Here is a 23,967-nt window from a genome sequence, read left to right as displayed (position 1 = left end):
TTTTTTTTGTTTATATTAAAGCAACTGAAAAAAAAACTGTAACAGGAATAAAGAAATATATACCTGTCTTAACAACTTTTCGTTCTTCGGTTGTCTGCTTTTACAGAGCGTCAGTTAACTTCTTTCTCCTCTTTCAATCCACACCAAGGACTTCACCATTCAGAAAATGTCTGTTCAGAAGTATCTGATTCTATCAAGATAAACAATGCACAATTCTCTTAAACGCAATACAATAGCAGAAAACGCTAATTTATTGCGTTTAATCTGAATATTATTGCGTTTGAACGCATAAGATTGTGTTTTAAACGAAATCTCTTGCGATTAAACGCAATGATTATTGCGATTAAAATTATTAAAAAACATTTCTTTCTCTGAACTGGCCACAACGGGCTTCCGTAAAAATCCTTATTAAAACGGTTTTTTTTAAATAATAACTGTATGCAAGAATTATAGCTAAATATTTCCATTTTTAATTTTTTTCTCTTTGATAACTAATTGAACGTTTTGGGAGTTTATTCTTGATAATTCTGTCGGAATGTAAATTAGATAGGTAAGCAGCTAAAGAGGCATAATACGCATGCAAATCTCGAATGCATCTGCCTCTGTGTCTGACGCTAAGGAGGCAAAATATGCATGTAAATCTCGTGCGGCTGCCTTTGTGTAAGACGTCAATGTGCGAGGACTTTTGAAATTGGCATGGAAGTCCTCGTGTAATTTAAATCTATTGGTCTACATTTTTAAGGTCTTATTCTACATTTTTATTTCACAATGAAATGGAAATATAAGGAATCACTGTCTAGTTAGGAGAGTATGCCAGGGACATCAACAATAGTGGGAAACATGGGATAATTTTAGCATAACGGGCTTCGCCCTTTATGCAAATTATCCCATGTTTCCCACTATTGTTGATGCCCTGGCATACTCTCCTAACTAGACTGTGATTCCTTAAATCAAGTATATAAAATTAATACTTTGTCAGTCAAATAATGATTTCGTAGTGTATTTTGTAAAAAATTATACGTTTCTTTGATATTTCCAATAATTTCTTGCACAAATGCTAAATTTACTCTCTTACGTAAGAAAATTATTCCACTTGCTTTAGATTGCGTAATGTTTAAATGCATTACCAACCGCGAAAGAATCAAATTGTTAAATTTCATGAAATAAAGAACAAATAAAAAAAATCAAAAGACACCGTTTTTAAATCAATTGTTTCCAATTCAAATGTTTCTGATGTATATCTGATAGCTGATGATACCCTCGCATCACGGTATATATGAACCTTACGGACTTTGAGATTGAATACTTTTCGTTATCTCCGTATCTTTCATGTACCACCAAGGGTCTTAGAAAAGTTAATTAAGTCAATATTAATCTATACAATGTATCTCTTCAATACAATTCGTTGAGGAACACATTAAGTAGCTTGAAGAGAAAATATTACAGCAAAAACAGAAAAAAATACTACAGAAAACAATAATTTTATTTTATCTAGCAGCATTACGTATGATAGCGAATATTTAAGCACTACCGCTTTTCTAATGTTTCATGTTGGATATCCAAACTGATATAAAAGGCGGAGAAAATTGACCACAAACAAGGTCATTGCAATCTAGAAACCTGATAACAAAACTAAGTAAAAAATTCTAAACTCTGAAATTAAAACTGTTATTTTCACTTGCAAATCGGGCACAAAGTATTTACACTAGAGAAATAACGTAGGTCTGGAAATGAGGATTTTTCAACTAGTATTTTGTTTTCCCTCCATGGGATATTTGCTAATCTAAGTTTACCTGAAAAAAATGGATTACTTATTGTGGCCCCGCCCTACACCCGGGTGTCATGATTTTAACAATTTAATATCTACACTACCCAAGGATGCTTCCACATAAGTTTCAGCTTTCCTGGCCCAGTGGTTCTTGAGAAGAAGGTTTTTAAAGATTTGTTCTATATATTTCTATTAACAATTGGATTCCTTATTGTGGCCCTGTCCTACCCCCGGGTGTCATGTTTTAATAATTTTATATCTACACTACCCAAGGATGCTTCAACATAAGTTTCAGCTTTCCTGGCCCAGTGGTTCTTGACAAGAAGATTTTTCAGATATCTCACCCTATTTTTGTTGATTATCTCCCCTTGTAAGGGGACTTGTCCCTTCATTTTATTAATTTAAAATTTCCTTCACCCAAGAATGCTTTGTACCGAGTTTTGTTAAAATTGGCCCATAGGTTCTTGAGAAGAAATTGAAAATGTGAAAAGTTTACAGACGGACGGACAGACAGACAGATATGCGGACGGACGACGCCTACGGCTCAGGTGAGCTAATAAAAATCATTCAAAATGTGACAAAATTAGGGAATACACATCAGAAACTCTTTACCGTAATAGAAATTTACTTTCCCACACGCTTAAAGCATATGTTTGCATTAAAGACGACCAATAGTTTCCTACTGGTTTCTCTTTATGTTTTCCAGCCTACTCGGGCTGATACGTCTGTTTGTCATTCTCGTCATCAGAATCCAAAGTCGGACAAAAAGGATTGAATTTAAACCACACAAATATATCAAGATCGTGTAAGAATTCTATTTTTGTTTATAAACTTGTTTATGTTTATGATTAGTTTTCAATTTTGCAATCTTTTTATCTATGTCGTGATTTCGTCTGAAAAGTTGTTTCATGCAGCCTCTCATCGCACGTGACGAAAATATGTATTTTAAGAATGATATATCTGTTATCTTTTCGGCGGTAATTCACAAGATATTAAATTATAATGTTAATATTAAATGCACTTAAAAACATGATTTTATTCAGAATTTTCTATCAAAACATTTTTACAAACATATTAAAAACGTGAACGTGAAATGCTCAAAACAAAATAAAATATCTTTACAGCATGTCATACGTTGCAATATGCAATTTTAATTCCTAGAGGTATTGTACATTAGTAGTATAAGGCGTCTGGATGGGGGGTTCAACTGAGTGCACTTTTGGGGCTGGGGGGATAGGGGGTTCAACGGAGTGCAGCCCCTGGGGGAGATAGGGGGTTCAACTGAGTGCAGCCCCTGTGGGGGATAGGGGGGTCAAGGGAGTGCAGATTAGGGGGGTCTGTGGGGGATAGCCGGGTCAATTCAAAACATATAGCCTCCTAAATACGGGGTGTGTTTACACTATGTTTACATTATACACTACGCTGCTACTACGATTTTGGCAGTGATTCAAATCCTTGATTATGACGTCACGCTTCACAGTCTAGACGATCTAGCCAGCCAGCCGGTTCAAACTGGATTTCCTCAAAACAATAACAAACCTGGATTTTCTGAAAACAAAGAACACTAACACACAATAACAAGGGAATTTTTATTCAGAATGAAAAAAATACATTTACATTTTCTTCTTCTTCTGTCCCTTATCGGTCATCAGGGGTAGTTTCCTCTTGGGTTCCTGAGGCTTTTTCTCCAGTTTTTGTATTTCTTTGACAAATTGTTGATCCTCCTCATTCTCTGTACACTGATTAGCCCAATGACCAGATTTCCCGCACTTATAGCACGAATCCTGTTTTTTTCGGGGACAATCTGGGGCCCAATGCCCTAACTCTTTGCAGATGAAGCATGGATCCACCTGTCTGGTTTTCTTTTTTTCTCCTGATCCCCCTTCTTTTTCTGGAAAGTGCTTCCTCCTTTCATTTTAGTAATGTAACTTTTCAGATCAGTCAGCTTGTTGTCAATATCACTCACCTTGTTGTCAATACCAGACAGCATGTTGACAATTCCATCCAGAGTTGTATTCAAGATGCCCATATCTTCTTTATTCATGTATTCTTGAAAACTATAGGGGGCTCCTACATATTCTTCAGGTGTCACATAGCTGGGGTTGTCTGGGGTATTCATCATTGCTTCTTCCATAATATTTTTCACGTCTGTCAAGTTCGAAGTGTCAAGCAAGACTGATTGTCAAATTTTACAGTTTTTTGCTTTATATACCTGCTGTGGGGCGAGTGCACGTTTTACCTACGTTTTTTATGCTGACTACACAGGTAATACTTGGCAGCGATTCAAGTTTGTTAAGGGCCGTGTGCAAAAAATATGCTGACTACACAGGTAAATACTTGGCAGCGATTCAAGTCAGGGGGGCCGTGTGCACCTTTGACCTACCTTTTTATACCTGTTGCATCATCTGTAAGGGGGGCCGTGTGCAAAAATACGATAGACCTACGTTTTTTATGCTGACTACACAGGTAAATACTTGGCAGCGATTCAAGTCAGGGGGGCCGTATGGGGAGACTAGCTACCATACATTTTCTATGTCGACATATGAAAACAATTCTGCCCCAGAAATGGTACGGACTGAACCTGACCCGTTATTTCGGAAAGCCTTACAGTTTCCTGACTCATCCCCAAGCGGGCAAAGTGATTTTACTGTGGCAGGACATAGAAGCGATGGAGAAAGTATGTATTCAATACGGAATGAAATACCTGGAAATTTCACACAGGCTAGGAAATCCGTGACTTTTAATACCAGCCTCAATCAAATCTACGAATTACCCCCCCGAAGACCGGAGAAGTCCCTGGATGCAATTAGTAGCGGATCGAATACGATTTCGGAGGAGAATTCGACAGTTAGAAGCTTTGTTAGTTTTTAAGAAATAAAAATAAAAAAAATCATGTAATACTACATCAGTGTTATGTTATTTTTATGACTTCATCTTTTATACAGTCGGGTTCGGCGGCCATGGCGAATCTCGGCAAGATTTTACCCCAGTGAAAAAGGCTTGTAATCCACCCTGTAGGTCGTTTAAAATTGTTTCACATTGTTTATGATTGTAATTATGTTATCCCTCACCTATATGTTTAATGTCAGCTATGCTAAATAACCCATTTCTGTGTAATCTAAGATAATGTTTTTGTCATGTGCTTAAAGTATGACCTGCTATTCATGTCATCATTTAAAGTCAATCCTAACTAAATCTGTCTTAAAAAAATACATTTTACAAATGACATTTAATATGATTGATTAGAGTGTAGGTATCCATATATATATAAGAGATATTATTTTGCATTACATTTATAAGAGGCATTGTCTCATGTAATTTAAATCATAATAACAAAAATGGGTTTTATTTTTCTATACAGTCCTCAACCTGGAAGATATGTTTTGTTCCTAACCATCTATAATCCATTCTCTATGAAGTGAAGCGTGCTGGCTGCTGGTCTTCCTTTGGAAAATACACAGTGAATCAATTATGATAAAAAAAAACAAAACTTGAATCTAAAAAAAGTTTCAATGAGATATCATTTTAATTTATTTAATTATTATTATTATTAAGATAATTATTAGTTTTATTTTAAATGTTTATATTTTTAAAATGGATAAAAAATAAATAAATCTGATAATGGAAATCAATACTATAAAGATAGCAAGTTTTTTATCTTTAAGTGCTGATGAATTTCTGAATTTTCCATTAAATATTGACATTATATCACAGGGGAAAGAAAAAAACTACTTGAGTGTTTCTGCCTCCCCCCAGAGATCTGCTTATGAGTGCATGGGGATTGCGGTGAACCTTCATCTCCTGTTTAAAACAGACTTTAGAGTATGACAGATAAAAAGGTACTTTTTTTCTTCTTTATTTTACATCAGATGAAAAACATACAATTAATGATGATGAAGAATGTACACATGTTTTTCATAAGTGTGTACAAATTGTTCAATATAATGTCTATAATGAATCCAATTTCCTTGGGCTAGTCCACAGGCAATCTTGTAAGGAAAAGCATAAGTCTAGTAAGGTAAACTTTCCCCCATTTCAAGTTTGAAACCATTGCTCTCTGTTTTGTGGGGTATCCTGATAAGTGGAAATTCTTTTAGGTCGGTGACTTGCTTTTCCATAATCCCATTGAGCTAGTAAACAAATGACCACAGGGGTTTGTGAGGGAAACACCTTAATAGTGCCTGGAATTCCTCTATCTTCTTCTACAGCTAAATTTCTAGTCCTTAGAGGTCTGCGAGTGGCATAGAGATTAGCTTGTGGGAATTTCTCTGCAATACTTTGACTCAATCCATGAGCTTTTACAGTTGAACAATTACATTGATGAACAATAGCTTCTACCTCACAGTTGAGTAAATCACCTTGTATCTCCTGGAGACTCATGATGTAAAATGAATCTATGTTTTAAAACACCCTTGTTTTTATAGAACAACAACACAATAAAACAAGATATTTTTTTTATTCAGGTAAATCTACTATCTCTTGGAACTAATTCTTTGTTTCTCATATTTGGTTTTAGAACTCCATATTCTTCATAGTCACCTTGTCTATAAAAAGTTCTTTCCAATTCTGGGGTGCTGTAAGACATCTCAAAACAGGTTAATTTATGAATCTTTCTGTACAGGTATCTCCCTTGAACCCTGTTTTTCATTTGAATGAATCCTCTCACATGATGAAGTTTTCCAGTTTCTGGATGCATTTCTTTTTGTAAGATCAAGTATTGATAATCACTTCCATTTGATCTACATCTTCCTGTCGGCACCCAGTTAAAATAAATATCCAATTATTGGCTATTCTACCTCTGTCTTGTTTTAAGTAAGCAATATATCCATTGCCTGTATTTTCTTTCTGTTTGTTTTGATAATGAGCCTTAATATCCTCCAAGAGTTTGTTTGGTCTTGTGTTTTCTTTTTCCTCCTGAGGTTTATATTCTACAGGATGTTCTTCCATCAAGGGAGGTGGTATAAATTCTACAGGATGTTCTACCATCAAGGGAGGTGGTATGATATCTTTTCCTCCCTCCTGTATAAGTAACCATTCAGTTTCCTTTAATCTAGTGTTCTGACTCATTTCTTTGCTGGAGGTGTTACCCATAATGAAGCCAGTCCACAACTGAGGTGTGTTTTGTACCATGTTTACTATTTATACCTTTTTTAAAATTGTATCTATTTTTTACCAATCTTTAAAAAACTTCAACACTTTTTGTTTTTGAAAAAAAAAAAAATTATGGTTAAAGGGAGATAACCTATTTTTAAAAAATGACAAAAACCTACAATTTTTTTTTCCTCTTTTTTATTGAGATCTAACAATAAATAACAGTTCAATCTTTTTTTTTTATTCACATCTTGACCAGCTCACATTCTTTAAGAACTTTTTCTTCATAGCTTCTTTAGCTGCAATAGCTTCAGGTTTCTTCCAAGCTCCTATTTCCCATTCTATCCAATCTCTGGGCTCCAATTCCTTATTTCTCTCCTCCGGTTTCAGAACACCATATTCTTCATAGTCACCTCCTTGCTTGTAAAACATACTTTCCAATTCTGGGGTACTGTGAGACATAGCAAAATTGGCAGCAATATGAAGTCTGCACATAGTCAGTCCTCCTTCTGGTTCCTTCATTTGAATGAATCCCCTGATTTGATGCAGTTCTCCTGTCCAGGGATGTCTTTCCTTTTGTATAATCAAATACTGGAAACCGAAGAAGAAATCATCTTGGTTGCTCAGAAACATATCTATATCTTCTTCTTCTTTGGGCTCTTTAATGGTGAAAGTCCAATTAATGGCTACCCTGTAACATCTGTCTGGAAATTTAGGATCCTTCACAGGCTCATGCAGGGGTAAATATTCATTCTTAGGTTCCGGATCCAAGGTTTTCAACTCCATTCTTCTTTGTTGAGGAGCGTTGTGATCCCCCATAGGTTCCGAGGTCTGCGGGTGGCATAGTGGACATTTAGGATCCTCATGCATGGGTAAATATTCATTCCTAGGTTCCGGATCCAGGGTTTTCAACTCCATTCTTCTTTTTGTTTGAGGAGCTTCGTGATCCCCCTCCATAGGTTCCGTCATTCTCTTTTCTAATAAGCCAAATTTATCTTTATCCATCTCCATGTCTTCTAATATTCTTGGAATTCGTTTGCCAAACTGTCGTTTACTCAACCACATGCCCCACCAACTGAGGAGCATCGTCTTTAACACCTTGTTTTTATACCCCTCACCTTGAAAGATAAGGGCCGTGTGCAAAACATACGTTTTACCTACGTTTTTTTTATGCTGACTACACAGGTAAATACTTGGCAGCAATTCAAGATTATGACGTCACGTTTCACAGTCAAAGCTCAGCCAGTCTAGCCTAACCAGTTCAAACTGGATTTTTTTTTTACTGAGAACACTAACAAAAGACAAAACAAAGAACACAGATTTTGATTTTTTTTTTTCATTCTTTTATTTGTAACAACAACAAACAACAACAACAACAAACAACTCATTTACAATACATTTTGATAAAAACATTGACACTTTTGTCCATGACCCGTAGGCAATTCATGATAAGTGTTTTTAAACCAATTCGCCACATATCTGTCCCTTTGTAAAGCCGTACTCTGGTCAAAGGGGAATAGCCACTCGTCAGTTTTCTTTCTTTTCTTGTCTCTTTGATGTAAATAATACACACAATATTGTCCATACACATCGGTATTCCAGTCTTGATAGCGATACGGATTATAAATCCATTGCTGAGCATGACGCTGGATAAAATCTTGAATTTCTTTTTGTAATGGAGGAAATCCATAAGAATCGAAATATTCCACCACGGGATTGCTCACATATAGACACACCCAATGTTCTCCAGGTCGATCTTGACGATCCGTATTGACCACGACAGCTTTTTCTCCAGGTCTTAATTGATCCGGTAATAAATCTACAGGATACATCCCTCCAAAAGAACTTTTGAATTCTCTGGATAAGACTTCTCTTATTTGTCCCGTATCCATTTTTAGTAATCAATGCTCACTTCTCTCTGTTTGTTAATTTCTAATAGATTATCGAATTCTGCATACACCACACAATTGATGGTGGTAGCCGTATTGTTGGTAAACTGCACTTCTACTCTCAGATTTCCTGTTTCTATGATGTGGAATTTATCCGATTGCGCCTCTTGATCTTTAGTGAAATCCCAACCCCATAGAGTGTAGCCGCTTTTATACTCTTCTAGGGTAATGTCCGGAGCCCAATCTTCTCCTAATTTCCCCAGAGCTTGATACAGACTGAGATAGGATCTCAGATATAAATCCTCGTTGAAATGAGGTTCAAAACAACGAGTACTCATGGTCTCTCCGTTGATACTGACGTCTAATTTCTTAATCCCAAAGTTTTGGAAATGAAAGGGATTTTTAGTTTTATCTCCGTTAAAGGCCGCATTCTCCACAAAGCCTAAAATGAGACGTTTAGGCATCTGACCTTGAAACAGATGATCTGTAATCTTAGACTGGGTCCCTATGGGGATGGTAAAGGTTTTCACTTCCACTCTTCTCAAGGGATATTTGGCTCTGTGGCTGTTCAAACTTTGATTAATGGTATTCATCATGACTGCTGTGGGTTTGACTTTTCTCACCCACAAGATCATACTCAATATTTTCACTTTTCCTGTACTTCCTCCTTTGATCATCATGTAGAAAGAGGGTCTAGCTTGATTAAATCGCAAACGGACGTCCACTCCATTAGGTAGAAATCGATCTTGTTGAAACAAATCCAAATGTAAAGTATCCAGCAAACTGATTTTCTTACTGTCAGCAATAGCTTGGTGTCTTTTTCGGAATCCTTCGTTTTTAGAATTGGCCGGTAACGCTGTGAGGATGGGTTTGTTAATGGTCACCCTGTCGACCGCACCATTTACACCCGGAGTTACATCAAAGGTTTTATTTTCAGCTACACCAAGGTCCTCTAACCCCACTTCGTCCATGTGTCCTGCCGTATCTTTTTCCCACAGACTACAGGCCCTCGTCTGTGTCTTTAAAGTTCTGGGTCGGTAAGACAATAATTTCTCCAGATAAGCTTTGTAAGGATAAGTATCCGTCCCCGGAGTTACTATTTTGCCATTCAGACTGACATCGATTTCCGTAAACATGGAATGTAAGATATTATTCACGGGACTCGAAGTGCTGTTTGCCCCAGTCAGATTACTTCCATCGTCTTTGGTAAATTTACATACCATTTGAACATAAGTTTGAGATAAATCCAGATAGTGATCTCCTTGTCCTTTGATTTCAAATTCTATGGGAGCGGTGTCGGAATCTAAAGTACTGGAAATGGGGTAATATTCTTCCCATTTCGAGTCTTCGAAAGCAATATCAGTCGGAGGGACTTGAAACAATTCTAAATTGTTCATCCCACACGCACAGGAATCGGGCTGTAACATGATGTGTCTACTAGGATTCAGTTTTCACAAATGAACCTTCTGTTCCCTGGACTGGTCTATTTATACTCTCTCTCAGTCAAACACATCTAAATGACGTTTTCATTTAGGAATTCCTCCTCCTTGTTTTTTCCTTTTTCTCTTAGGACCCCCTCGGGCTAACAGGATTCTCCCTCTTCCTGTCTGCTTTCTTCTTCTTCTTCCTTGACCTGTTTGTCCTTTTTTCTTCTTCTTCTTTCTAAAGGGTAAAGAGACTCCTCGATTGAAAGCAAATAGACCTGTATTTTTGGCCGCATTGAGTCCGTGGGTTAAAAGAGCATTTCTGATGTTTTTTCTTTTTCCCACTACATCCCGGCCTATCTTCACTCCGGCCATGATGGCTTGTTTTTTCCCATGTTGGAGTAGATCTTTGACAAATCCTCGACCTTTTTGTAGCCCCATGGCTAACTGGGCCGCGTCGTTGAGAGTCAAACCTGAGTCTGTGCCCGGTAGGGGTATGTTAGGAATCGCTCCCGAGAGGAATTTTAAAAAATTTCCTCCTTTTTGAGGTTTCATGTGAGTTTTTAAAATCCTACCCAATTTGAGTAATTGTGTAGCAGGAAGTAGGGGTGAAAAATTTGTAGAATCCAAGGGAAGGGCTCCCACCAATCCAGAGATGATAGAACCTACTGCTCCGCCTTTTTGACGTAATAACCCTTTATGATAAGTCCAACCGTGTCCTCTTTGTCTCAGTAATCCGGGATGATACTGCATGGTTCATGTCTCTTGTTCAACTGATCTTTCTGTCCTCGGGGGACTTCCTTTTATACCTTTAGGGCTGAATACAATACAGACAGCAGACCAGGCAAGCCATCACACCCAATAAGATGGAACACAATAACGGTACACTCATCTCAGTAGACTTTTCTGAAATGAAGTTTCACCACTGATTTACCACTTACAAAGGGCATGGGTTGTCCTAAAGGAGTCATGATGTGAATCTCAATGGTATCGAAATGTTTTTTACTTAGTTTCAAATATTCCGCTCGAATGGGTTCCCATTTGGCTTGTTTTGAATCCTCCAAATGAAATGTACAAGGCACCACTCTTAATAATTTCAAGGCATTGGAGCCTACCGTCTGGGGTTGAATCAAGTCACAATAGACATACATGGATTTCAGATTTTCATATAAATCCACAGTATTGTTTCCCAAGTAACTAATGTTGATCCATTTGGTCATGTTTTCTGTATCGTTCTGAAGAATGACTTTCTGATTCTCCATGCCTAGCTTAAAAGCTAAGGATGTGGGGAAACGAATGCATAAGGGAGTAAGCATTTTTGCATTGATTTGATACATCACTCGATCATAGGTCTCGTAATATACTAATTTCATAGATTTTTCTTCATTTCCATCACCAAGGGTTTTCCATATCTTTCTCAATGATCTCTCTAGTCCTAGACTTATTTCCTCTGTTAAAGCCTTGGGGTGAACATAAGGCCCGGGTCTGAAGTGAATTCGTCGAATTTCCATCTTGCTATCTAGTTCAACGAGTTTAGGCCGTTTAGCATGGGCCCAATCCAGCAGTACAGGACATTGACGTAATGGCATTGGGTCTAAGGTTTTCATTTTAAATCTGCCATAAACATTGGGGTTTTTGATATAGTGAGCATAAGACTGAGGAACCAGGATGTCAAAATAAGCCTCCTTTTCTGTAATGTTTTTCAATGAATTGGGATACATCATTTCTGTTAAAGCCACTTCCCATTCTCCGTCGGTTAAATCTAGGGATTGAGGTAATAAAGTTTTAAATTGAGCGGTCGTTTTGCTAGAAAAAGAGGCCATAGACCCATCACTGGGTAAAGTCATGTAAAACCCACTGCTCTCGGCCATGTTCAATCTAAGACTGAGACTCTAGACCTTAAGACCTTTGTATTTATAACAACACTTTTTTTTTTTAATTAAAAAAATTTACTCAATGATTTACACATCTATTTCTTCTTCTTCTTCTTCGTCTTCTTATGATCGGTCCTCAATCATTCGAGTCAACAAATGTCCTTTCTTTTCCACCGAGTCTTTAATCTGGGAAAAGGGGATGCGACAATACAAGTACTCTGTAGGACAATAATGAGGTGGAAACGTCAGTCCTTTTTTCTCCATCTTGAAATAATATTTCAGAAAATCTCCAATGTCCGAGTACCATGAACTTTCATTCTGAATGGTGTTGATGGGTGTCAGACGATTCCTTTGAGTACAAGTAACCCATTTGAATTGCTGATAATGTTGGTTGATTTTCACCCTCACTCTATATCCTGTTAGAGGATAGGGGATTTTCAGTCTTTTTTCCAACCACACATTGTCCAGGTAATAGCCTGGATGATTTTCAAAGAAATCCATGATGGCTCCTATTTTACTTTTCATCCACCCTCCTTGCTTGTACATACATTGACTGAAGGGACTCTCACAATACCAACGATACTGCATCTTTGGGAAAAACAAAAAACACGTCTGACTTGTTCAGTGTCCTTTTTCAGAATGAGAGAGAGTTTTGTTATATACCTCTTGATAAAACCTTTTTTTTTTTTGACCTGCGTTTTTATACCTGTTGCATCATTTTTTTTTATACCTGTTGCATCATCTGTAAGGGGGGCCGTGTGCAAAAAAAAAAAAATAGGGCCTGTTGACTATACAGGTAAATACTTGGCAGCGATTCAAATCCGTGATTGTGACGTCATCATGACAAAGCTAGTGTATAGAGAGCGCTTAGTTGTATGTGTATATAGGGAAAAATAACTAACAACACTAGAATTTTTTGGTTTTTTCTTTTTCTTTTTATTCATAACAACAACAAGAACAACAAGAACAAGAACATCATAATAACAAACATTCAAAACTTCTCTTCAGTTCTTTTTGTATGGGAAAAGGTCTCCTCATGTACAAATAGTCTGTTTCACAAGCACAGTCCATGATATCGTATCCTTTTACGACCACTTCTTTCAAATAGTCTTTTATACAATCTCCAACTTTTTTCATCCATTTCCCATGAATCCAAGTCTTCTCGGGTCCCTGTGTTCGGTGAGCCAAGACGTAATTGACTTTTCATTTGAATTCTCCATATTTAGGTGATCTGGCTCCTATTAAGAGCATGTGTTTGCTTCTTTGGCGGTGCGGTAACTTGAATCTCTTATACAGGTAGATTTCATTGAGACCTGTTTGTCCTGGATTCTTATCAAAGAAATCTTGAATACATGTCTCTTTGTTTTTCATCCATTCTCCTTTGTGAGTAGAACCTTCAGGTTCTACTATTTTCCAACGATACTCTGAGCTTAAAAAATCCATGATGTGCTCTGTCCCTCACTCAGATCAGAAATGATCCTCTTGGGGTTACGGTGTCTCGTTTTTATATAGAGGGGTGTATCTATTTTTAGATTCCGGGATTAACTGGGAGAATTGGTCTTCTTGACCCTAGGGGCATGATGTATCATGGTAGGACTAGGCATGATGTAACCGACCGAAGAACTCACACAGACCATCCAATATTCTCGATTAGAATCGTGTAAAGCTAACATGACCACACTGGTGATGATGAGGGAAATACAAATGAATAATTGTGCAAAATACACAATTTCTTCTCGAGGAATATTCTCTCCACAACATTTCCAATGAAGTGTTATTTGATGAGATCCGTTTGGGGAATCCATGAATCGAAACTAGGGGGATATCCTTTCCACCGGACTTTGACTTCTTGAATGATTTTCTTCCCGACTCGTCGCTTTTTATACCCCAAGATTTCCTCCACTTCGTACACGTCGTCTTTTTTAATGATCTGTTGTAATTCTTTCTCGTAAAAAGTCCCTTCTAATTCCTCTTGGTTGTAATCTTGTACTCGATACACGTAAGGATACCGACCGGGGACTCGTTGAGCAATGGTAAATATTTCCGTGGTCCAGTTCGGTAAATATCCTTTTTCAAAAGTGCGTTTAGCTTTACTGATGCGCACTTTATCTCCTGTTTTAAACTTGGGGGGTTTTGGTTTAGGTGATGATTCCCCATATAAAGTTTTCCAGACATTTAACACATTCGAGGGCTTCACTTGAGCTGGGGTTCTTTGGATAATGCGATGATAAGTATGATTGTAAGCATACACTAAATCCGGTAAGATCTCTAAATACCGTCTGGTCTTATTCCGATTGAAATATCGCCACATGCTGCTTTGAGGGTTCTCTGAAATCGTTCCACGATACTGGCTTTAGTGTCCGTATTGCGAGTGGTAAAGAAATGAATGGATTTAAACGCCTGTAAGAATTCTCGATTGGTAAATTCTTTCCCTTGATCCGATTGAATGCGGACGGGGCGTCGATCGTCTTGTCGGAAAATCTCTTGTAATCCTCGAATCATTTCTTTCCCCGTTTTCTGTTTTAAAGGCACCACCCAAGCATATTTAGATAAGACGTCAATGGCACACAATAAAAAAGTAAAGCCGTCATTGTATTTCTTTAAACTGGATACATCGGCTAAATCTAATTGCCATTGTTCGTCTATATCCGTCACTCTGGTCTGTTGTCTCCGGAATTTTCTATGAATGGGTTTATGTAAGGTATAGGTATCTTGCTCTTTTAACCATTCTCGTATGGTGTTCAAAGAAATCTTATGCCCCAGACTTTTGACCTGACGATACAAAGTCTGTATGCCTCCATATCCTCTCTTAGGATCGTAATAAATCTCTGTTAAAATGTCTTCTACTCCCTTCTTCTTCTTCTTCTTCTTCATTTCTTAGGCAATGATAGCCAATTTTCCTCGATTTGTTCTAATTTCTTCTTCTTATTGGCTTCTTCTTCTTGGGCTTTTAATTGCTTTTGGGCTCGATAGGGACTATATTTAGGTGTGAATTTTTTTAACACCCTTGATCTTGCCTCTACAGGTCGACTAATAGGGGTCAAAAAAGAAGAGGAAGCATCCTGAAATCCGCTCTCTTCCTCTTCGTCGTCGTCGTCACTCAAAGCCCCTTTAGGAGTACTGATTTTTCCTGGTTTCTGCATGGCTTTTATAAGGTCTCGATTTTGCAAGTAAACCATGGGAGTACGGGTCTCTTTTAAAGCTTGAGCAAATTCATCTAATCCTTTAGGCACCGGACGATTTTTCAAGGATCTGGTTCTCATGTTTTCAGCCATTATATCCACAATGTTAGAATCGGGCACTTTTTGACCTCGATAACTGATTTCTCCGTCTTTATCCCAAGTCAATACGTTGGTTTTCTTTAAATGACTTAATAATAATTCAGCTTTTCTTTGCATGGGTTTATTCACGCTTTGAATGATTTGTTGATCGATCTCGGGATCTGAGGCTGCTGGTGGTGCTGCTGCTGCTACTGCTGGAGCTGCTGCTGCGGGGGCTGGGGCTGCTGCTGCTGCTGCTGGGGCTACGGGTGCAGGGGCTTTTTTGGTAGTCCCTGGCTCTCTCGCTTGTTGTAAATAATTCCTATACCGATGAAGTTCTTGACCATATAAAGCCACTTTTTCTTCTGGAGTTAAATCTTCACGTCTGGTAATCTGGTCCAATTCTTGACCTATACTCAGAGTAGATTGGAATTCCGGAGGTTTGGGGAGTTTACCTTCGAGTTCATTTAACAGAACTTCAGGTACTAACACCATTTTACGACTCATTTTTGTATCTTGTTGTTCCTCTTCTTTTTAATGGCTTTATAGACAGAATGTCCGGCATCCAACAGTAAAGGTGCTGCTGAGATTAAAAGGGGTAAAAGACCTCCTCCTTTTTGTTGTACTAATAAAGCTCGTCTTTTCTGTATGGATTGGGGTCGGACCAGTCTCCTTAAGATGTGTTTCTTAGGAACTAGTTTTCGTTTCTGAGCCGAATTGAGAGGTAACATCCCTTTTAATAGGTTGTAGACGATCTCACAAATTTTCATAATACAATCACCAGAACAATGTTTTAAAATCCCCGTTTTTAAGGACGAGGAATAGTGAGGGTCTGATAACACTCTTAAAAGAGGGGCATGCGCTCTTAATCGCGTACAACATCCCTTTTTCTTCTTGGCCATCTTTGAAAACAATGAAGAGAGTTCTCTCATGTCACTCCCTTTTATAGTGTCTCTCTTAAGGAGGGGCATACCCTCCGTGTTTGTCGCTCTCGTGTTTATCTCTCGCTTTCTCCCTGACATAAATTTTTCCACAATATCGACATTTATATCTCAGACCTTTAGGAAGTTGAGGTGTCGAGGCCGTCAAGGGTTGAAAACGTGTGATTTTAGGGACATGGATGGGAACTTTAATTCCAGGGGAGGAGGAGGAGGGAATTCGAATGCCCACATTCACACGAGGAAACACTTCTAAATCGCTGGCTCTTTGACTGCCTATGGGTCCCATAGCACGATCCATTCTCAGTTCTGCTTGTTTCTTGAGCAATTCTCCTATGGTCTTTTGTCTTTGTTCCTTATAATACTGATTGATTTCATTTTTCAGACTTTCGGGCATGGCTTTACGTTGAGCTAGAGTTTGAGGAGCAGATTTTCGCCTTTTCCCTGTTTTCTTGGGTGGGGCTTTTTTCTTCTTGGGAGGGGGTTTTCTCTTCTTGGGAGGGGCTTTTCTCTTCTTCTTTTTTCTGCTCTTTTGAGCTGCTCCTCCGACACGGACCATCCAATCCGGAAACACTCTTTGTTTCTTATTATCGACTCTTACCACTACACTCTTTAAACGACGAACCCGGCGTTTTTTAGGACTGTTCCATTTGAATAAATGACGAATGATGACTCCACCTAGAAATCCAGCTCCTCCGCGTTTTAAAATAGCTGTTTTTCTGTTTTCATCACTGGCCGATTGATCGGCTATGATCTTTAAATCTTGACGATGATTATTAATAAACTTTTGGGTCTGTTTATTGATAGGTAAGACCCCTTTTATTAAATTGCGAGCTCCCATGGCAAACCAATTCAATAAGGCTTTACGCCCTAATTCGATTAAATGGGCTCGCTTCGCGGGATCTCGTTCCCGCTGTAAACGTCGTAAGGTTCTCACTAATTTACTCTTGGCTGATAGAGCCATGATGAGAGTGAAATAAATAATGACCCAGAAGAGTGCGAAACACTTTTATTTATACTCTTGAGGCATGTGTACAGTCAACATTTCAAACATTCGACTTCTCAATCGGTATTGGTCTGGGGTATGGGGACTCAAGTCCACGAGAAGATATCCGTGAGGTATCTGGGTGGCTTCTTGATAAGCAGACATCAAATGAGGTAAAGATAGCTGACGACTCAACACACTGATCTGAGATTTGTCTCTGGGATTTTTGAATAAGACTAAATAATGAGAAGCATCTCGATCAAATAAATTCTGAGTGATGTAAATCACACTGGTATTCCGATGATGCGCTTTGCGGGTAAACCAATCCACAATAGATTCGATGGCTTTTCCTCCCATCATGTCGTCAAAAATGAGTAAATGGGGTACACTCAAAATGGCTACTAATTTCTCGTCGTCTTCTGGAATATTTCGGATGAAAGATACTTTATCTTTTAAAGAAGTGTAAGCGGGTTGCCATTCCCGATAACACCAGACGATTTTATCGGGCATGGGGGTGATCCAGTCTAAATTGTTCACTAATGTCTTGACGAATTCTGTTTTGCCCGATTTCGAGGGTCCAGCAACCACCATGGTAAATTCGTTTTTCAATTGAAAAGAAGGGAGGGTTGTCTCCTCGGAATACATGTTGATCAATGAAAGAAAAGTTGGGTTCAGGGTCTTATTTATACTTAACACAGAAATAGGCGTTTGGACTGTTGAATCTCGCCTCGACAGATGGGGCAAAACTGAAAGGAAGGAGCACACAAGGCACAGCAGCATACGTGTCCGCAAGGTAGAAAAACGATTTATAATTCCTCGTCTAAACAAATGTGACATTTTCCTCGAGCCTGGACGTCTGGTTGTGGGTTCGGTAGAGGTTTAATCTCAGGTAAAGGTTTATATCCCTGCTGATCTAAACCTGCAATGAACACATTCATTACCCACCCTCGTCCCTTAAACAGATTGATGTAAGGACAATTGGGGTTCCAATAAGCATGTTCTACACAAGGATCGTCCTCGGGATCCCAATTACTAAAAATCATTCCACAATGAAAACAGGTAGCGCTATCTTTCACTCCCCTGTAGTAAAACCCGGCTCGAGCTAGGTCTGGTAATTTTCCTAAGAGAGGTTCTGGCCATCCCTGCTCAAAAGTAGCTTCTCTCTTTGAGAGCCGAGCATACTGGGGATAACGCATGGGTTGATCTAGCAATTTCTCAGTCATGACTGAACTTTTGATTTGTATTGCCCCCCTTTTTATAGGAAGAAGAAAAACAACAACGCATAAAACAACAATTCAATTTTTTAATTCAAAAAAAAAAAAGTAAAACATATCAACATATCAATAACCATAAGGTAAAGTGTTATAAGAGGGTAACAATTGTCTCTTATCATACACAATTCTATACTTTTTCTCTAATGGTTTGCTCACGACCTCATGATCACGAGTCCTTTGGATTTTGTCGGGATAAAGTACTGTCACTTCCTCTATTTCTTCTTTGAGCATTTTTTCTAAAGTCTCTGGGCACACGATCTGGGAGGTTAGATAGTTGAGAGTGATTCCTTTGACTTTATGAACCTCGGTTCCTTTGGCCGTCCGGTAAGCATAATTTTTAGGGCCTGCCGACAAGAATTTGATGATGTGATCCCCGTCTAATTCGTCGGTCCATTCTCCTAAACTATTACCCAAGGTAGGATTAAAGGTTCCTTCCCGATGATGGTAAATGATACTGTCCGTATCGAAATAAAGGACCCGATCTCCTAAAGGTTGTAAAGTCTCGTAGAGGTGTAATCGGGCATGTGCGGTGGTAAAACAAGCCAGGACCACGTTTCCAAAGGGACACTCTTCGACGAATTCCTGTTTGTCTTGATAATTCACTAGCATCTTGTCCTTATTGGAGTCCTCTTTATTGACTAAGAGTTGCATGCCCTTGATGTCGAGAGTCGAATCTTGTAAGAGTTGCTGTAATTCCTCTTCTTCGTCCAAGTATCTGGTTTTGGGTAATAACAAGCGTTGAGCAAATTTTCCCCACAGACAATTTAAAAAGAGTTTAGCAATGGTTCTTCTCACTGGATTCTTCTCGATACTGAGAATGTCCATCATGAATCCTTCTTTGTATAACACTTGTCGAATGTAATCTTGTTCTTGTTCTGAGGTCTCACAGTCGGGGGGAAATTCGGACGCTTCCTGTTTGATCTTGAGGAAGGTATCGATGTAAGATCTGAATAACTCTTGACTGCTTTCTTTAAAATGCCACACTTCGTAGATTCGATCTAAGGTATATCCCATGTTTAGGGCTTTATGTAATTCGGTCGTCACCCAAGTACCCGTGAGACTACGTTCCTGGTCGGTGTGTTGACATCGATCTTGAGAAGTAGAGTCCTGTCGTTCGGCACACGTGCGACATAAGGGAAATAATAACTTGCCTCCCGTCCGATAAGGTAATACGGGGTGATAGAGGTCTCGGGGAGGTAAGACCCGACAGTGAATGAGACCGAAATAATTTCTCACGTCCTGGAACTCGTCTGTGATGATCTCGGGATGCCCTACGGGAAATGGTCTGTGATTCAACACGTAAGGGTATAGGGAACAAACGTCCACGTATCTCATGTCCCCTTCCTCACAATATAATCGGGTGGCATTGGTCCGACCTCCGTACAGGGCTTCTCGAGGTTTCAAAGGATCGGGAATGTCCAGGTTTCCTACAAATTGCTGTAACCTCTCATCTTTTTGCACTTGCTGATCGAAATCGTGCTCCCAGATACCACGGACGGTATACCCCATTTCCTCCAAAGTCAAAGTCCTTCCGAGGGTTTCTTCATGTAATTGCTGGTAAGTATATTGGGTCCGATGAGGATGAGTTTCGGTCTGTAAACTGGGATAGCAGGTGGGGCATCCGTGCCAATAGCACCCGTAAAATTCGTAGACGGTGCGAGTCGCTTCCTGGTATCCGTCGACGATATAAATTTCTGATCTGGACTTCGCCCCCGTTTCTGGCATGTTGTATGTGACATCCAGTCTGTTGACTCATCCAGGTGAGCCACCGACAGGCTTTAGCCGAATATTGTCGTGCCGGTTGATACCCGAGGTTCGGAATGATGGCAATGGTGTCTTCAGTCATGAATTGTCGACGGTAGGCTAAATTAGCAGCACTGGCAAAAGTGATGGATTCCTGGAAAGGGTCCACATTGACCAAAGTCTTGAGGGTGGCTCTAAACTTTGCACAGCATCGGCGTAAAATGTCGACGTCCGAGACACAATACTCTACAAACTCTTTCTGGAAATCAAACACTTTCCCCCTCTGTTGTTCTTACCATTCAAAAAAAGCCCGTCGTCCACTGATAGACATTTCGTCCGGTTTGTAGAAAGCTGCCGGTGGATAAGGTCCTACGTAATTCTGGTTCTGTTCCGTATTAAAAATGTTGGGGAAATAACCTTTCTTCAATTCGTCGAATCCGAAAGCGGAGGGCATCTTAGCCAAAGGAAATGGTAAGAAACTATAGGAGTCGATGAATTTCAGTCCGCATATTTCCATGTACAAGATCTTACTGCCGTTCATGATGACGTTAGCTTTCAGGCAAGAGGAATGCACCAGGTGATTCAAAATGAACTGTCCGTCGTAGCCTTTGAAGTTATGGGCGATGACGATGGCCTCGTCGTGTACTAAAGTGGAATTCTTAGTACCTGTAGTGGGTTGTAATAACCAGTCCATGAACTTCTTTAAGGTGTCTGGTCCTTGAAATAGGTGCTGACGGGGTCCCATGTGTTGACAATGAGGACAGGGTTGGTCTATGGGTAAGTGACTACAATGTTGACAGACGCGGTGTGCCACACACAGATTAGGGATGTGAATGCCGGTTTCCTGAGTGCATTCGAAATCGAAATAGATGTAAAACTCTAAGGTGTCTTTCCCCTTCTTCTTCTTCTTGGGCTTCTGTTGTACGTAGCACCGATGATCGGCATCGACGATTTTCTTACAGATCTTACACTGTTTCTGTCCTCCGCACTTGTGATGAGGGAATAATTTCTTAGGTATCCAGGAATGACACTTCTCGCATTGTTCCATTAAATTGCAGACAGTAGTGGTGGTTTTCTTACTATGAGGTCTTAAATGATTTTCGTAGCAGGTCCTGTTCTTAAAAATTCCATGGCATTTAATCTTGATCCCTTCATCGGGACATTTAGGGTGTTGTCCTAAACAAAAGGGACAGCGATGAGGACACTTGGACCGATGGTCTGTGAAATTCCTGTACCCCAGGTCGCAATGATCACAGTAATAGGGGTTCCCCGTTACTCCCGGCATCGATAGGATGGCATCGTAATGATGGTTGTCTAGCAAAATGTTCAAATAAGTTCCATCTCCCCAATTTTTGTAAATAGGCTCTAAGGTGAGTTTAGTCGAAGTAGACTTGAACTGAAATATTTTCAGTCGATACTGAGGAGCTAACACCTGTTGTAATTTCGTCCACTCTGCATATCCACAAGCTTGAGTGATATCACACTCGGCCTGTTCCATGAGGGCTATGGCTTGGTTCTTCTGGTCTAAGGATTCCTTATCTCCCTTCCGCATACGGCGCCATTGTTTTTCCCATTCCGGGTCTGGATGTTCGGGTTTTTGACTGTGTAATCGAGTCACGACGATGGCTCTAGCTAAACAAAATTTATCCCAGGGATTGACGATCCGAACGATGGCTCTTTTATTGTTCTTAAAAGTCTCCTTATTCACTTGTAAATGCTTGGTTTTCTGGCCACCACTTCCCTCGGGATAATTGACATGTAACAGATCGAATTCCAGGGAGCCGTTGCCCAGTTTGAACTCCTTTTTGGATTGTTGAATGGCTTCTATTTTATCTAAAATGAGGCCTTCGTTTAAATGTTTACATTGCGTAAACTCGTACCAAATCTCTGAATCCAAAGATGGGTGACGTATGTTCAGGCGGAGGTAATCGTTAGGATTACACTGCATTTTAGATTTGAAAGTTTGTAACATGTCTCTGAATAATCGCCGAACGAATCCTGTGTTTTCCTCTTCTGGAAAATTCATTGAAATTGACGATATATCTATTATCATGCGCTTTAAATTTTGTAGAGCCCTTTTTGTTATGCAGTCTCATCTGATAATACTTGGAAATCGCCTTGGGTTTGGGTGGTGAATGAATAGGTAACTTTGACCCCTCATGCGCCCTAGTCCTTTGCTGTTGCTGTCTTTGTTTTTCTAGTTGAGCTCTTCTCTGTAATAGTCTGGCATTTCTTTTCCAAAGCTTTAATTCTTGCTCTTTTTTCTCATCAAGAATTTGATCTAATTCTCTCTCCCGTAGTTGTCGTTGTCGTTGTTGTTGTTTAAATTGAGTTCTTCTCTGTAATATTTCAGCATTTCTTTTTCTGGGCTCTAATTCTCGTTCTTTATTTTCATCAAGAATTTGATCTAATTCTCTCTCCCGTAGTTGTCGTTGTCGTTGTTGTTGTTGTTGTTGTTGTTGTTGTTCTTGTAGAGCTCTTCTCTGTAATCTTTCTGCATTTCTTTTCCTAAGCTCTAATTCTCGATCTTTATTTTCATAAAGAATTCGTTCTAATTCTCTTTCCTTTTTTTTCCATTCTAATAATCGCTGAGCATGTAACTGTTTTTCTCTAGTAGAATCCATGACCCTCCAGGCAGGGAGGTGGCTCTGACTGTAGAATGAGCTGAAAGTAGGAGAAAAGCAGTATTTATACAGTGGATGACGTCACAATGCATAGGTAAGCATATTTTTTGCACACGGCCCTAAACAAACTTGAATCGCTGCCAAGTGTTTACCTGTGTAGTCAGCATAAAAAAACGTAGGTAAAACGTATTTTTTGCACACGGCCCTTTACAGGTGATGCAACAGGTATAAAAGCCCAGGTATTTTTTGCACACGGCCCACAGCAGGTATATAAACCAGGGCTGAACATCGACGATCAGTCTTCGTTAGTACTTGGAACTCGACAGACTTTTTATAAAAAAAAAAGTGGTCAAGTCAGAGGTATGGAACCAAAGTATCGCTGGTTTATTGAGAATACTGACAAGAATGGACCTTGGATGGAAACCCTAGAAGAAGCCAGGGAGGATTACCATAAAACCCATTCAGAGGAATCTAATCAAAAACCATGGACTTATTGGGAATACTGTAAACAAATGTGGGGCTTGGATATGATGTCTCCGGAACAATATAAAGAAAAAGTTGAAGAAACTTAACAAAAAGTATGGTTGGAAAAAAGAGTAAAATTTCCTGAAAATTATGTCGTGATAAGGAAGCACTGCTCTTTTGAGGGAATGAAGGATTATCATCTCTACAAATGGGAGATCACACCTGAGGATGATTATGATGATTTTCTGATTGGAACTGAATACTTTACCTCCGAGTTAGAATCGTGTATTGAACATTTACTCCAGACCACGAGAGAAGGAAAAACCCTTAAAAGGACCCAAATGTACTTATACAGAGTATCTCCATGGAATAATTCCTTATTTTCCAAATGAAAAAGGTATCCCTTGGAGGACACGAGACTATGGTAATGATGATGATGATGATTTGGACTTTGATGATGATTCGGCCTGGATGATTAATTTGGATGGTATTTTAGATTAAAAGACCGATAAGGCACACAAGAAAAAGAAAATGTAATTGGTTGTATTTTCATTCTGAATAAAATTGCTGTTTTCTTTTGTTTTGTCCTTGTGTGTTATTTGTTATTGTTTTGAGGAAATCCAGTTTGAACC

At 39.1% G+C, this 23,967-nt stretch overlaps 1 long non-coding RNA gene across 1 annotated transcript; it reads left to right on the top strand.

Moving 5' to 3' along the window:
• Positions 1–3,168: 3,168 nt before the first annotated feature.
• On the top strand, positions 3,169–23,006 carry LOC134276241 (uncharacterized). The gene is made up of 4 exons (XR_009994004.1): positions 3,169–4,782; positions 5,130–5,228; positions 5,483–5,607; positions 22,861–23,006. It is a non-coding gene; the product is annotated as an uncharacterized LOC134276241 (long non-coding RNA).
• Positions 23,007–23,967: the final 961 nt, after the last annotated feature.

Source organism: Saccostrea cucullata, unplaced genomic scaffold (genome assembly GCF_032062105.1).
Source record: "Saccostrea cucullata isolate Sc308-1 unplaced genomic scaffold, CSIRO_AGI_Scuc_v1 ctg7103, whole genome shotgun sequence".
NCBI lineage: Eukaryota > Metazoa > Mollusca > Bivalvia > Ostreida > Ostreidae > Saccostrea > Saccostrea cuccullata.
This window is presented reverse-complemented; position numbering and strand designations above follow the sequence as displayed.